The sequence below is a fragment of the Micromys minutus genome, assembly GCF_963924665.1.
Source record: "Micromys minutus genome assembly, chromosome: 15".
Lineage (NCBI taxonomy): Eukaryota > Metazoa > Chordata > Mammalia > Rodentia > Muridae > Micromys > Micromys minutus.
Window position 1 is genome coordinate 26,849,171 of NC_137984.1, and position 14,686 is coordinate 26,863,856.

Genomic DNA, 14,686 nt, shown 5'->3' on the forward strand with positions numbered 1-14,686 from the left:
ACGATCTTGACGTTTACCCATCTGAGCAGCCTTAGATACAGCAGATGAAGGAAAGATTCAGACGTTGTGAAGGAAGAAGATGGAAGCTGCTTTGAATCTCAGCTTCCTCGTTCTGCTGTGGACAGTTGTGGAATGGTCTAACTCATAAATGGGCACCACTCACCACGAGGGTTTCCACTAAGAACTTTGGACCAGGTGATCTCGGTGTCTAAATCATTCTTGCTTACTCCAGCCCACGCGGACAGCAGTGTATGGCTGTCTGAGATGCTTCTTAAGCAGCTAGAAGCCTGCGCTCTTAGATGGACTCCGGCTGAGTCAAGCACACTTAATTCACAGCTGGCCAGAGAACTTCAAGTTATCCCAACTCCTCAAACAGTTCGGACATAAGCTCTGTGATCAACATGTCTGGGCATGTTTTCTGGCTTGTCACACACATCATCAGCCACAGTGCCCTTCAGAAAGTAAGTGGTCAGTAGATTTTTGCTTAATCGAAGGAGAGGGTGCCTACAGCTAGAGACAGGAGAATAAAGGTTATAGATAACAGCTGTCACCGTCCTCCCTGAATCAGAGAAATAGCTCCAATGGAAGAATGTCCTTCCCCTTGTGTCAGAATTGGTTTCTCCAATGTACACAAATACATGGTCGCCTACTCTGTGCAAGTGTTCAAAAATGCAGATAGTGATGAGGAACGGTGTGAGAGCCTTTGCCCTTGTGGGGCTTATAATAACCCATCCATTTCACGATCATGTAGCAAGTAGCTACCCTAAGCAGGTCTTTTTTAATTAATAGATGAGATGAGCTCTAGGCTCCGAAAAGCATACTGTGTTGGAGATTTCTTTAAAACAGTGGTTCTCAGCCTTCCCAATGCTGTGACCCATTATTACAGTTCTTAATGTCGTGGTGATCCCCCAACTATAAAACTGTTTTAGTTGCCACTTCATAACTGTAATTTTGCTACTGTTGTGAATCATGGACCCCTATAAAGGGGTCATTTGGCTCTTAAGCAGCCATGACGCATGGGCTGAGAGCCACTGCTTCAGAGAACTGCGTGAAAGGAGAAAATAAAGGGGCTGTCTCAGGAAAGACATGAGTCAAGTGTTAGGACAGGTGGAAGAGAGGAATAGCCCAGGACAATAAATGTTGAAGAAGGCTGTATCTGAGGCAGATGTATATTTCATGGTAAAATTCCTGCCTAGTGTAAGGTGGGTCTTCTCCCCATATGCAAACAAAAATAAAATAAAATAAAAAGGAGAGGAAGAGGAAGGGGAAGAGGAAAGGAAGAGGAGAGGAACGGGGGGGGGGGATGGAGGGGGGGAGACTTCACCAAAAGGATCATTCATTGTCCTTCAGTCTCCTAAACCTGCATTAACTGTATTAACTATAAGCATCTATAAGATTTTTAATCACAAAAAAACTTTAATAGCTATAAAAAATCAATATTCTTTTGAAAGACATCTAAATAACCTTATTTGGGGATAAGCTTCTGAACAGGGCCATGTTTGTTTCACTAGCTAGCAATGTCCTTGTCTGGACAGGACGCTAATTTCTGGATGTTTTGTAAACATCAGAGACGACCTGCCCTACAATGCGTAGGCCAGAGCCTGTAATCCAGCCCTTGACAGTTCAGGACCGTGGAACTGTTACCATTGTGGGCTGATAATTTGTTCAAAGTCACACAGCTAGCAAATGAGGAAGTTGGGATGCAAACTAAGGCAGCCTAACTCCTACACTGACATTTTAGGTGTGGCTTCCAGCTACAGTACCATTCTGTTGGCAGAGAGAAAAAAAAAAAAAAAAAAAACAGTTCATTCAAAGTGGTCAGGGACTGTGGCTGCCCCCACCTTCCCAGGAAGCACAGATGTGCAGAGCCCTTGAGAAAGAAGGAAAATGTCTTCTCTTACGTTATTTCGTTCTTGAAGAAACAATTTAGGCATGGGCTATTTTCAGAGGCTTGTCAAATTGAAAGGTTACTTCCAGATCTCCTGTTATCTTGAAGAGGGAGACACTGAATGAAGGTTTTGAGAGAAGAAAATGTTGAACCCTGTCTTTCCGACATCAGGCTAGGCTTAGGTGGGTTTCACCTGAGAAAGCGGGCTGCTTGGCTTACATTTTAAGAAAGGAAAAAAGAGGCAACAGAGACTTTCCACGGGGATCTGGGGACACTTGGAAAGCAAGTCTGCATACACCCAAAAGCTGTCTGCTGTCCAATTTAAACAACGCTACCACTCCTAAAACCAGCAAATGCCTCTGTGTGACTTCAGGGCCTCTGTGGTTTGGAAGAATGAGCCGGTTCTCTACCAGGGAGCTTCTGCGCTTGGTGAACAGTCTGGTATCTCTTTGGGGTTTTCCATGAAGAGGAAAACTCAGCAGACATTATCGCCCGTGCTAGGGATGGGACACGGAGCACATGGCTCTCCTGGTTCGATTAAATTCACAATGTGACCAATAAGATTACTGATTCAGCCACAATTATTGAAATGAACACCTGTAACCCCAGAAGAATTCTTTGCCATTTTAATGATGGACCACCCCAAAAATGTCAATTAATCTCAGCGAATGATTCTCATCTCCTTTCCCTCTCCGGAGAGTGGGTCTAGGTGTTTGGACTGTCGGGATAATCAGGGCAGCCATCACACATGTTGATCCCAACGCTGTGTACAAGGTCCCCGTAGGGCACTAAATGTTAAACACTTGACCTCACCGTCAGTGTCCATTGATGAGGAACCCTGAGAAGAAAACCTGGCTCACCCTTAGAAAACTCATAACTACTGTCACCTTATTTTTTTCTCCATCTGGTCTTGTTTAATTGATAGAACACTGTATGACTGTGGAGAACATAGCATTTATGTAAACATGGCTTCACACGGCTGGCTGTGGTTGCCATGACAACACCACAGAGTACACTTTGATCACACTAAGGCCCGCCTGCATCCACTAACCACTCTTCTTCCCTTCGCTGCCTGTGGGTCTCAGATCCTTGGAAAGTAAACAATTGAGCTCACAACGGTGATTGACTTGTATGTTATGCTAAACAATTAAAATGTCTTATCAGCGTGTACAATCCAGTACATTCTGAGGCTTTTTCCTACTTGCAGGAGGATCAGGAGGTGGAATGGAAGTCAGGATGGTGACAGTTGGTGACACCTTTTTCCACTGTAAGGTGTCCCTCTACTGCGAATGGGTTTATTTTCTTCTCTGAATGCTCCTGTCTCCAACCGCTTTACATTTGATGTTGGCTGCAGAGTCTGCTGGTATGGACTGCTGGAAGCAAAATGAAACCCAGGACTGCCTGAGCCGAGCCAGCCAGACTCTCTGCTCTAGCTTTGCCCTCCCCTTTAGGATGATTGGAGTCGGCTTCCTTCATTTTATCCTATGGACCCACCTTCATTTATTCCAGCAAGACACTGGATGAAACTTCACAATCTTTTACAAACCTAGAAATACAGCACATTTCCACTCATACCAAAAATGAGGGTGTTCTGCTGGGGGAAGTGACCCAAGGATGAGCATCATTTCTGTCTAGGCTTGTCCCACACATCACCATCCACAAAAACCTTCAGAAAGTAAGTGGTCCGTAGAGTTTGGTTAAATTTGGTTTAAAACTTCCAGGCAACTGACAGGTACATTCGCTGAGAAATGTCCCAGAGGGACCCCTTCTGAACCCCTTCTGCACCCAAAGAACTTCTCTGGGGTTTCCCGTGATCCTCCAGGATTCAGGATGACACATTATTTAATTTGATGTGGTATTTCAACAGAAAGTGTCCCCTGAAGAGTTGCACTGTTTAGTTCAGGCCAAATTCAACATTGCTTTATCTTTACCTATTGTTTCCTTGATCATTAGATATTAGTCTATTCATCTAGAAAGAGACATAAGATGGTTTCAGTGTTGTTTGTTCCAAGCTCCTGTGCAGAAGCCATCCCTGATGTGAGGTTGGATACTGCAACCTTTACTGTCTTAAATGTCCCCTCTTCTGCGTCCATCATTTGAGGTTGTTCCTAAAGCAGCACCAAGACCTTGGCTCCCAGTTTTCCAGCCAGCACTTGAAATGCCTCCCAATCTCATCTCACCTTCAAATGCCTTCCCTGCGAGTTGCCAACCTTCTTTCTGAAGAGCACAGCGCTTCTAGTGCCGCTCTTCCCTGGAAACCTTCAAGGGGGTTCCCCATGTCCCTCATGCCTCTCGCCTTGTTTTTCTTACCTTAACCAGGTGGCACCGATGAATTCCCCATGCCTCTCCCAACTGCACCAGGGTTTGTTCTGCACCCTAACCTAGAATAAGCTTCTCAGTCTACACTCCCTTTGTCTCACTCATCAGAGTAAGCAGGTCCCTCCTTAACACTAACAGGCCTCTCAGCTGCATTAATGTGTGTATTGATTATTCCACTTTATTCATTGTGATATAATTATCTTTGTGCATGTTTGCCTCCCCATTAGACTCTAATAATAGGAAATGGCTTATTCATCTTAGAATCCCATCTTTGTAGGCTTAATGAATTCATGAAGTATGCAAATGAGTTCACCAGAATCCTGTGCTGAGGTTCCTTCCCGTATCCATAAGGCTCTTCCAGGGCCCGGCTTCTTCGTAATAACTTCATAGTCCTGTACAGCACATGGGTCCAGAGGGAAAAGAAGACCACTTATAAGCCTATGGCTAAATAGAAAAGTAGAGACTACTGGAACAGTTGTGGTCAAGGGTGCTCATTATCCCTGCTAAATACAAGCCTGAAATGGGGGGCTGGGTAAGACACCCTTCCCATCACTGAACCCAGAGCTGCTGTGGCTGCAATCTAATAAATAGAAAGTTCCATGGTATTCTCTCTGCTGGACATTTTTTAATTGCTTCTCACATCTAGAAGACAGAGTTCAAGTCCATCTGCATGGAATCTAGGATCAATCCCATTTTGTCCTGACTATAATTCTCTGGACCTCTTCTCACAACTCCTCCGCACAACCTTCCATGTCCTTGGTTTTTGAATTCACGCTTTCTTCCCTTCAGTTTTCTTCTGTGTAATATGCCACTGGCACAAAACAGGAACAGAAACTAAGACCTAGACCCGTTTTCTGTCTTTATCATCCCTGAAACAATATGGACCTGTTTTCACGCCCCAGTGCAAAATCCTTCCTTAGCGTCAGAGGCAATCACTTTTGCTTTTAAAATTCTATAGCATTTATGATTTGTGATAAGTTAATTCTATGTAGCCTATATTTGCCTGGCTCTCTATACAATACCATATACTTGGGTACTGTTTTCAAGTATGGATATGACCCTCATAGTCAGATGGGAGGTAACCCAAGGTCAACATCATGTCCTTATATATCTTCATGTTGCCATGACTCCAAACCTTCCTGCAAAACAACAAACATTTGGGACAGTTGATTTGATAGTTAATCTTGATTGTCAACTTGATGGAATTTATAATCACCATGGAAACATGTTGCCGAACAAGCCTTAGAAACAGTTTCTAGATTTGATTCGCTGAAGCAAAAAAGACCCTACACGTGGGTAACGCCATGCTATGGGGCTGATGTTCTGACTGAATGGAAAAGAGAAAGGGAGCAGGAAACCAGCGCCCATTTCTCTCTTCTTCCACACTGCACCCCATACTTCATCTCTCTCCTCTTCCACACTGCACCCCACACTCCATCTCTCTCCTCTTCCACACTGCACCCCACACTCCATCTCTCTCCTCTTCTACACTGCACCCCATACTTCATCTCTCTCCTCTTCCACACTGCACCCCACACTCCGTCTCTCTCCTCTTCCATACAGCATCCCCCACACTACTGCCACAATAACACCCCAGCCCTGACAGACTGCCCCAATGAGCCTTCCTCTCCGCTTCCTCAACTTACTTAGTCAAGTATGTTGTCCCAGAATTGAGAAAAGTAACTGTAACAGTTGGGCTTCAAACAAAAAAAATAAAATAAAATAAAATAAAATAAAACATAAAATATAAAATAAAATAAAATGGATCCTTCATACATAACCTAGAATTATTTTTTATTTACCTAGGCCTCTTCAAGAAAACATTTTTTTTCAGTAAATATGAATTGTACAGAGTTGGGTGGTGTTGGCACATATGTTTAATCCTAGCACTCAGGAGGCAAGAGCAGATGAATCTCTCTGAGGTCTAGGCTAGCCTGGTCTACAGAGAGAATTCCTAGATAACTGGGGCTGCACACATACACACACACACACACACACACACACACACACACACACACAAACTGTCTTTAAAAACAAAACAACAGCAGAATGAATGGAATAGTGAGTTCATTGTAAGCTTTCCATATATGCCTATCATACCGACCCTATGCCCCTTCCTCACTCTCCTGATTCCGGTACCCTCCCTTCCCTTCCACTTTCAGAGGCATGAATGTTTTAATGGAAATAATCGTGTCCTTCTGAAAACAAATTGATTTGGTCAGATTAAGAGGCCTGGTGAGAAGATAACATGTCTTGTGGCGAGGCGGGCAGGGATGGTAACTGGTGCCATCAGCAATCACTGTCACCATGGTGTTTGGTCAACCACAGGGATGCCTGTTTTTAAATAATATGTCAACAGTTGTCAATTTGGAAAAAATAAAATTAGCCCCAGGGAGGTTGAACCAGGGTTCATGGTCCTGTAAAAGACGCACAGAAGCCCAGCAAAGCAAAGTCTGCCACACTGAGCCCTGGAGAAGACATTAAACGGCTTTCAGTCTCTAGCACACACACTACTTTTCTGACATTTAACCTCCTTAAACCTGTGGACACATTCCTAACTTCATAGCCCTGCCTTACAAATGAAATCATCTGTAAAAGCACCGTAAGCACTCGGAGAACACTGGCTGCTGTCACAAACAACAGTGGTCACCGTGGTACTGTTACTGCTCTGTTCTGGGTACCAACTGTGAACATAGGAATGCACAGTATTTGGAATTGCAGACCAGAAGGAAGGCAACATACAGAAAGCAAACCTCTGATCCACTGGAAGACAGTCACACAGGATCAAGCATAGCCAGAACACTAATCATCGTCGGAATCTAGAGGTTGGCAGGAGCCTCTGAACAAGTTTGAAGGTGCCAACGGTGCTTGCCGAGATGGCTCCATGGCTCAGGGTATTTGCAGCCAAGCCCAGTGACTTGAGTTTGATCCCCAGAAGTCACATGGCTTCCAAAAGTTGTTCTTTGACCCCCCAGCCCCACATACGCACCAGGGCCTGAGTCCACATGTACAAATACAAAAGCATGTACACATTGAGTGAATTGATGTATTTATTTAATTAATGCATGAATAGTCTTAGAGACAGTCTCCAGCTATTCAAGTAGGCACAGAGGTCGACTTGTTACAAAGATCTAAAGACAAAGAAATTTTCTCTTTTATATAATGCAAAACAGATTTATTTTCATCTATGACAACGAACACTGGGAATGTGGGAAAGAGAGCATCTAAGGCAAGTGGAAGCTCAGAGAAGTCTTTTATCACTGGCCTCGGGGCATGCCAGCGAGGAGCCTGGCTGTATTACCTTGGAGGCTCAGTGTCTTTTCCGGATGTGGTGACAGGTTTTCTCAGTCATGTTCTCTGGCTGCTTGCTTCCAATGTCTTCTGATGAGCTAGTTGGGAGCCCAGACAAACCTTCATTTAAGGTTTCATTTAAGAAGGAACTGTGCCACACCCCCAGGAGCTGAGGAATCCAGGTCTCCTGGGATCTCAGTTAATCATGCATCATTGGAGCAATTGCAGTGGCTTTTATAGGACTTCCCCTGACATCCATATCAACCTTCTTAAAAAGTGGAAGGCAGATCCTACCTTCACATTTCCAGAGACGCCTCAGAGATGGCTTTGCTTGCTTCTTCTTGCCTCAGCCTGGTCTTCAAAAGCCACAGTGAAGGAGGCATTCCAAATGTCACCATAGAAACCCTAGACATTGAAGACACCCCCTCCTGGAAACATCTGGTCGGGTGCTCCTTGGCTGATGGCATCTCTTCTTTCAGTGGAAAGGGGGCTGGACGTGCTCAGCTTCTTCAGTGCTTACCAAGGACCACTGTGAACATGCCCAGAACACGTAAGGCCAGGGCCTCCTGTGAGCTAGTTTGGGAAGCAGGAGAGGGCCAATGCTCAGCCTGAAGAAATGCACACTGAAACTGCAGAGCGCCTCCCCAGTAATCCTCAAAATCCCCCTGCCTCAGAGGTGGGAACAGAGTACCCTAAGGTCCAGACAGCCCTTGCCTACATAACAAGTGCAAGGCCAGCCCTGGCACATGAGAACTTGTCACCCCCAAAAGAAAGAAAAAGACACCAAGCACCTATATAGACGTGTGGTTGTTTTTTGTTTTTTTTTTTTTTTAATTTAAAAATAAACAAGGATGGAGTGCCTCCTACTTAGCAGCCTATGTAAGGCACTATGCTGGCAGGCTCCCACGGCTTAGAAACTAGAGAAGCAGTGTCCAATAAAGTCTCTGGTGATAAGAGACGTTCTGTACCACTCAATATGCAAGCCACCAGCTACCAGTGGCTGCCAGCTTCCGAAACTGTGCCTGCGGACCTGAGGAACTGAATTAACTTTTTAAATTTTCATCCATCTAAATATAATTAACCTCTTGGGGATCGTGACCACCATTTGGCCAGCAAAGGTCTAGAGAAAGAAGGCAACATCAAGAAAAACCACATTACTACTAAAACAAGAAAGGGCCAAGGCTCCGGCGGACGAGTGCTGGGTGGGGGAAGTGTGAGGGAAGGCTGCAAGCAAGTGTGCTGAGGAGAACACAGAGAGCTGAGAACTGTAGGTCACCCCCAGGAGTTCAGATCCACTGCACGCCATTTTCATTGTACAGTGTTTACAGAATGCTGCTGTAGCCAACTGCTATATGGGAAACATGAGTCAACATAAAGATGCTTGGGGTATGACTATGTGCACATGTGTGTGTCTGTGTGTCTGTGTGTGACTATGTGCATGTGTGTGTGTATGTGTCTGTGTGTGTCTATGTGCATGTGTGTGTGTTGGAGTAAACCTGGTGGCTTGCCTCTTCTGCTCAGATTAACAGCTCTTTCTTATTAGTATGTATTTATACTCAAGAAAGCAATATACATTTGGGCATCAATATTAACTCATCTAAAATTAATAACATATATGCATATGAATATGTAACGTGTATCATCCTGAGAAATTTTTTTTAAGCACAGGGAGGAAGAAACAAGATCTTAAGTGTGTTAAAATGGATAGAGTTTCTGTGCCCAAGAAGTAAATGGAATAGCTGCCTGAAAAGCCCACACCATCATCCGAAGACTCTGGCAGAGCCAATTTCCAGTTGTAAAGAAGAAGAGGAGGCATTTAAAAGAATTAAAAGGGCGACCATGAAACCAGCCGATGGTGAGGAAAAGGGGCTGCACAGAGAGAGCAAACCAGACGGGTTAATTCATTAGCCCGGCAATGTTAACAAACGTTAACAAATGGTGGTGGAGATATTTGGAGTTTCTCTCCTAGAGACGAGGGCCAGTTGGGTTGCATTAGACCTGGAGAGATTCTAAAGCCAGCAGATTAAAACTGCACAAGAAGCTATTTATGGCTGGGAAACTGTGGAGTCCGGTGAAGAATTCAGAGCAGTGTCCTTCCGTGTAGGTCTTTAAAACAGAATAGATTCTCATCAGTCTCATTTGAAGGGTTTAAGTGTGATCCTGCCTAAAGGCAAGGTGATGAAGGAAATGACTTTTCAAGGTCCCAGCCAGTCAGCCCGAGGAGGCTGCGCTGAGGGCTGCACACTGAGGTGCTCCTTTGTTTACACATCCCTGATTGTTTCACACCACCGTGTGGCCACACTCGGTACAAAGGCTGGAAAGTTAGAAACCAAGCATGGGCCTCTCGGATCGGAGATTGTATATTCCCATGAGCTTAGAGCATCTTGGTCTGTTTGAAGACATCCCTCTGCAAACTCAGCTGGCGTGAATGTGCTTGTTCCCAGGAACAGTCATCGACCATAATTTAGAAAACATAAGCTACTTTCTGTATTATCACTATCAATGTCTAATTCTTTGATTGTGCATATGTCATCTAATAGGAACAGGATCTGAGTCTCGATAAGCTGGGCTGATGGCCTAAATACCTTTTACTTACAATAGTATCTGTACGTGTGTGGCCTTCCAGCCCTTTTACGTTTAACAGGTGCATAGAGTAAATACATGTGACTTCAATGACAGTTCCATAAAATGAATTCCAGCAGAATATCAAAGCAATAGTAGATTTGCTTGCAGGAAAGCAATAATGGTTGACACACAACAGGAAGCATCACGCTCAACATAATTTGGAATACACCACGTCAGGCCAGTGTGCCTCCTCGCACCTTCCCTGTTAATTTATGTGATAAACACGTCAGCATCCATCAGCATGTATTAAGCTCTCTGTGAGCTAACTTTCACTGGGATTCATAGTGGACAAATTAGGTTGTCTCTCCATTGTCACAACACCAACACCTCTACTGCAAAATCACCGTTAAATGTGGACAGTGAAATCACCCTAAGGCCAGACTGCTCTGGCTCCAGTCCTAGGAGGCTAAGGCTGGTAACCTTGGGATCTCCGTAGCACACAAATAAACAACATAATGTGCTATCGTTAATTCAATGACTACTCGTATGACTAAGTGCACGCTACAGTGTTGACTCGGGCGCTGGAGACACAGCAATGACAAAAGTGCATGAACCCTTTCCGGGGGTGAAGGGGTCAATACCAGTGCAGGCCAGAGAGTCAAGCCAGGAGACTTTGCAGACCACGGCCTCTGAAGCTCTGTGGTAGGCTTCAGTGCCATCGTTGGGAGCAAGAGGATGTGTGATCCAGGCACACAGCAGCGAGCATCACCGGAATTTCATTGGCACACAATGGTATCCCAGCTATAAAACACGTACGATGCTCGGCTGCTCCCTGTGGCAGTGTGGGACAGTGGAAACACAAAACTACTAGAGCCAGTGAGACGAGCTGGTTGCACCAACCCTGACCACTTAAATTCGGTCTCCGGGAACCCACATACAGGGAGGGGAAACTCCATCTCCTGCAAGGTGCCTTCTGACCTGCACGTGGTGTGAACCCATGAGTAAAATAAATAAATAACTGTAATTTTTTTTCAACTAACAAAAATGCCTCCTTAAGGAGGTGAGTGTCCGTGGGATGCCTAGGCAGAGATATTCCTGAAGAGGGTGCCAAGATACTGATTCCGTAGGTGGTGGCCCGTCTGGTCTCTCTGAGGAACAATAGAGTGCAGAGTGCCTACAGCATCATGAATAGGTCATAGGACATGGGGTCAGATGGGGCTGGAGAGATGGCTCAGTGCTTAACAGCACCTGCTGCTCTTGCTTCTAGGCTTAGAATTTAGTTCCCAGCACCCACCCCTGGCAGCACAACCACCTTGAAGTCCAATGGATCCAATCAATGCCTTCTTCTCGTCGTAAAGGACACACAGATATGTACACTCAAGTCCGTACACACAGAATCTTTTTTAAAGAGTGTTAAGACAGAGGAGTGGTTAGATGATGCAGGATTCAGATGTCATTAAAAACCTGGTTTTTATTTCAAGAGATTCAAAGCCTGGAGAGAAGGCTGCTCTAACCCTGTGGTTGTTAGGTTATCGTTATCCATCCTGGATGGAAGATAGACTAACAGAGAAACAGGGAGTGTAGCTTGGGAGGCCATGGCAATAAGCCGGATAAGAGACTGTGGACCAGTTAACAATGCTAGAGGCGTGTGGGGTGCCATATTCTGAAGTAGGTTACAAGGCGGGGAATGTGAGAAAAGCAGGAGTCAATCGTGACTCCAAGGATTTAGAGATAACTACAGTCTGACCCAGCAATAACTCTAGCAGGCATGTCTCAACAGGAATAAAACTAGAAATTCAAAGAAATACCCACACTTCTCTGTTGATCATAGTACAAAAGTCAAGGTTTGAAATCCACCCAGGCCTACATCCGTGGATAGATGGATGAAGGAAAATGTGGCATAAAGACGCATGTATACTATTCGGCCCGAGAACCATGAATTTCTTCTGCTTGTCTGCAACTATGTGAGCAAACCTGGAAGGCCTTGTGCTGAGTGTGATAAACCAGACTCTGAGAGAAATGCCTCACAGCCTTATTTGTGGAAGCTAAAGAAGCTGATTGGCTAGAACTACAGAGTAGCTGGATGATTAGCAGACTAGCGAGGAGGGGAAAAAGAGTGGGTAGGAGGAGTTGGCCCCCAGGGAAAGTGAGAGGAAAGTAAGGTTATTCATGTAAGTACATAGGACGGTGACTACATGTTAGTAATGTAATATATAATTTCAATTTCACAAAAGGAAAAGATTCTGAATACACGTCACATTGAACAGAGGTGAACCACCACCCTGGGAAAAATCGAACCTTCCAGTGAGACCGGAAGAAATGGAGGCTGCTTGCTTACACTCAGAGTAATCTTACCTAGAGGGTACATGCGGCTTCGGTTGGTTTGTCTGCTTTTGTTTGTGTTTGTTTGTTTGTTTAATGGAGAAGAAAGGAGGCAGTAACTGGTGAAGGTAAGGCAAGCGAGTTTAGGATAGGATGGACAACATCTTTTTGAGCCCTCGGGAAGCCTCTGAGAGAAAGGGGGAATCTGAAAGAGAAACACACTCAGAGGGTGGGAGAACCGTTCCAGTTGTTGCCATGACTGAGTCAGTTGATGAGAACCTGTGTGCAAACGGGTGTGTTTGGCTCACATTCTACCCTGCAGAGTGCCCCATGTGGTGCTTAGCAGTTAGGAACTCACAAATAATAAAGTTCTAGGTTCAGTAACGAGCATGAGCTCCTAGTGTCTCCCGACAGTAAGACTAGCACTAATACTCTCAGTGGACTCATGGAATGCCTACGGTCAAACAAAGGCGATAGCGACCCTGACTCTCGCTAACTCCGTTCAGGACACATACCTGATGGAGAGCAGGAAGAAGAGTGGTAAATGTTTACATTTGATTTGCATGGCAAGTCTGCCAGAGTCTGGGTCTCACGTGGAACTTAAATCCTTAGAGATGTTCACGGAAGCGCTAGCTGTCTTTGCCCTTTAAAAAAAAAAAAATCAAGACAATGAAAACACCTTGCCTGTAGGCTCACAATTACCACGTGGCATAATGCTTCCATCCCTTGTCATATTTCTCCACAGTCTCACACTGGTTCCTAAGCCTGATCTGTGGAGCAGGGCTCTGACAGGCAGCCGAGGAAGGCAGGCGGTAGAAGCATGCTCACCATGTCTACGAGGAAGCAGATGCAGTACACTGATGCTTCTGACTTACCTCCCACTTCTGAGCGCCATTCCTCAAGCCAAATCCAGTGGAAGGATGAATCGGAGTACAGACTAGGAGGGCAACAGCGTCCCCAACTCCTAGAAAAACAGCATGTGCTGCTCTGGGGAGTGCGTTTCTTCCGCGTTTTTTATTAAGCCCTTCAGTTCAGAACTGACAGCTAAACATGTTAGGTTACAGGCACCTACATGTCAAGTTGACTTGCTTTTGGATCAATATGAGAAGACTTTTCAAATGCTTTTATCAGATGCAATCAGCTGAAATGCAACTTTGCCTTCTTATATCTATAGTTTTTATAATTTGCCCATGTTCTATATGTATCCACACAATGTAAAGCCTCTGAGCATGCCTTGTCTTATTATTACAACCTTTGGGAAACAGGGCAGGATTCTCAGACAATAACGCTCCTTCACTGAAACGTTAATATACATCCCCCCTTTCCAGTATCCCATTTGGATGAAGAAAACATTGAGGTGAGTCGTGCATGCTTGTGTGTGTGTGTGTGTGTGTGTGTGTGTGTGTGTGTGTGTGTGTGTTAAAGAGAGAGAAAGAGAAAAGAGCCCACAAACATCCTTGTGCATGCTTGCAGAATCCAGAAGAGGACAAGAGATTCTCTCTTGTTCTCTCTCTCTCACTTTATCCCCTGAGACAGGGGCTCTTAGTGAACTTGGAGCTAAGTTGACAACAAGCCACAGTGACGCCCTGTCTGCATCCACAGCTCTGCAGCTAGAGACAGATACATACATGCATAACTATGTCTGGTTTTTATATGCATGCTGGGAGTCTCAGCTCAGGTCCTCTTGCGTGCCCAGCAAATGTTCTCCCCCACTAAGCCATCTCCTCGGCCCCATTGTTCATTTCTGAAGTCCTGATTTTTTTTTTCTGTCCTGAACAAGAATGTAAATGTTTTAATTCTTGGAGAAAAGTGTGATAGTAAGTTTATAGATTCTGTGCCTCAGACAGCCTATATTTAGGGAAGGAACATTTCTAATTCAATTTACAGTGATGTCAAGGAACAACATGTATCTGCAGGCGAAGATAAGAAAAACACGCAGGAGTACACAGTGATAGCTCTACTTAAATAAATAAACTTTTGGTACTGGTGATTAGGTACACAGGATTATTATATGTTTAATTGGCTAACGTGACAATTTGGAATCACTTCTAGTCACATTTAATTGGATTTGCAATCTCTGGGGAAAAAGAAATAGAAAAGCCTAGCAAAGAAACAGCCATAAAAGTAAACTGTTTTTCCAAGGGGTGCTAAGTAATGAATTAATATCCATTCCACAATAGTTTTAATATCCCCCTCAGCTTAATAAGACCAATGCAGTGTCTGTATGCACTGGATCCAGAAGCTAATTCAATTAGACACAAAGCTGGGAGGAAGGGGTTGTCTGTTGAATTGGAGTACTTT

General features: G+C 44.6%; 1 protein-coding gene across 1 annotated transcript in view; it reads left to right on the forward strand.

The window, feature by feature from the left end:
- Nucleotides 1–14,686, forward strand: part of SPATA16 (spermatogenesis associated 16) — a gene marked incomplete at both ends in the record, with an annotated part of 281,161 nt that overhangs the window by 151,149 nt on the left and 115,326 nt on the right. The gene's annotated exons all lie outside the window — the stretch shown is intronic.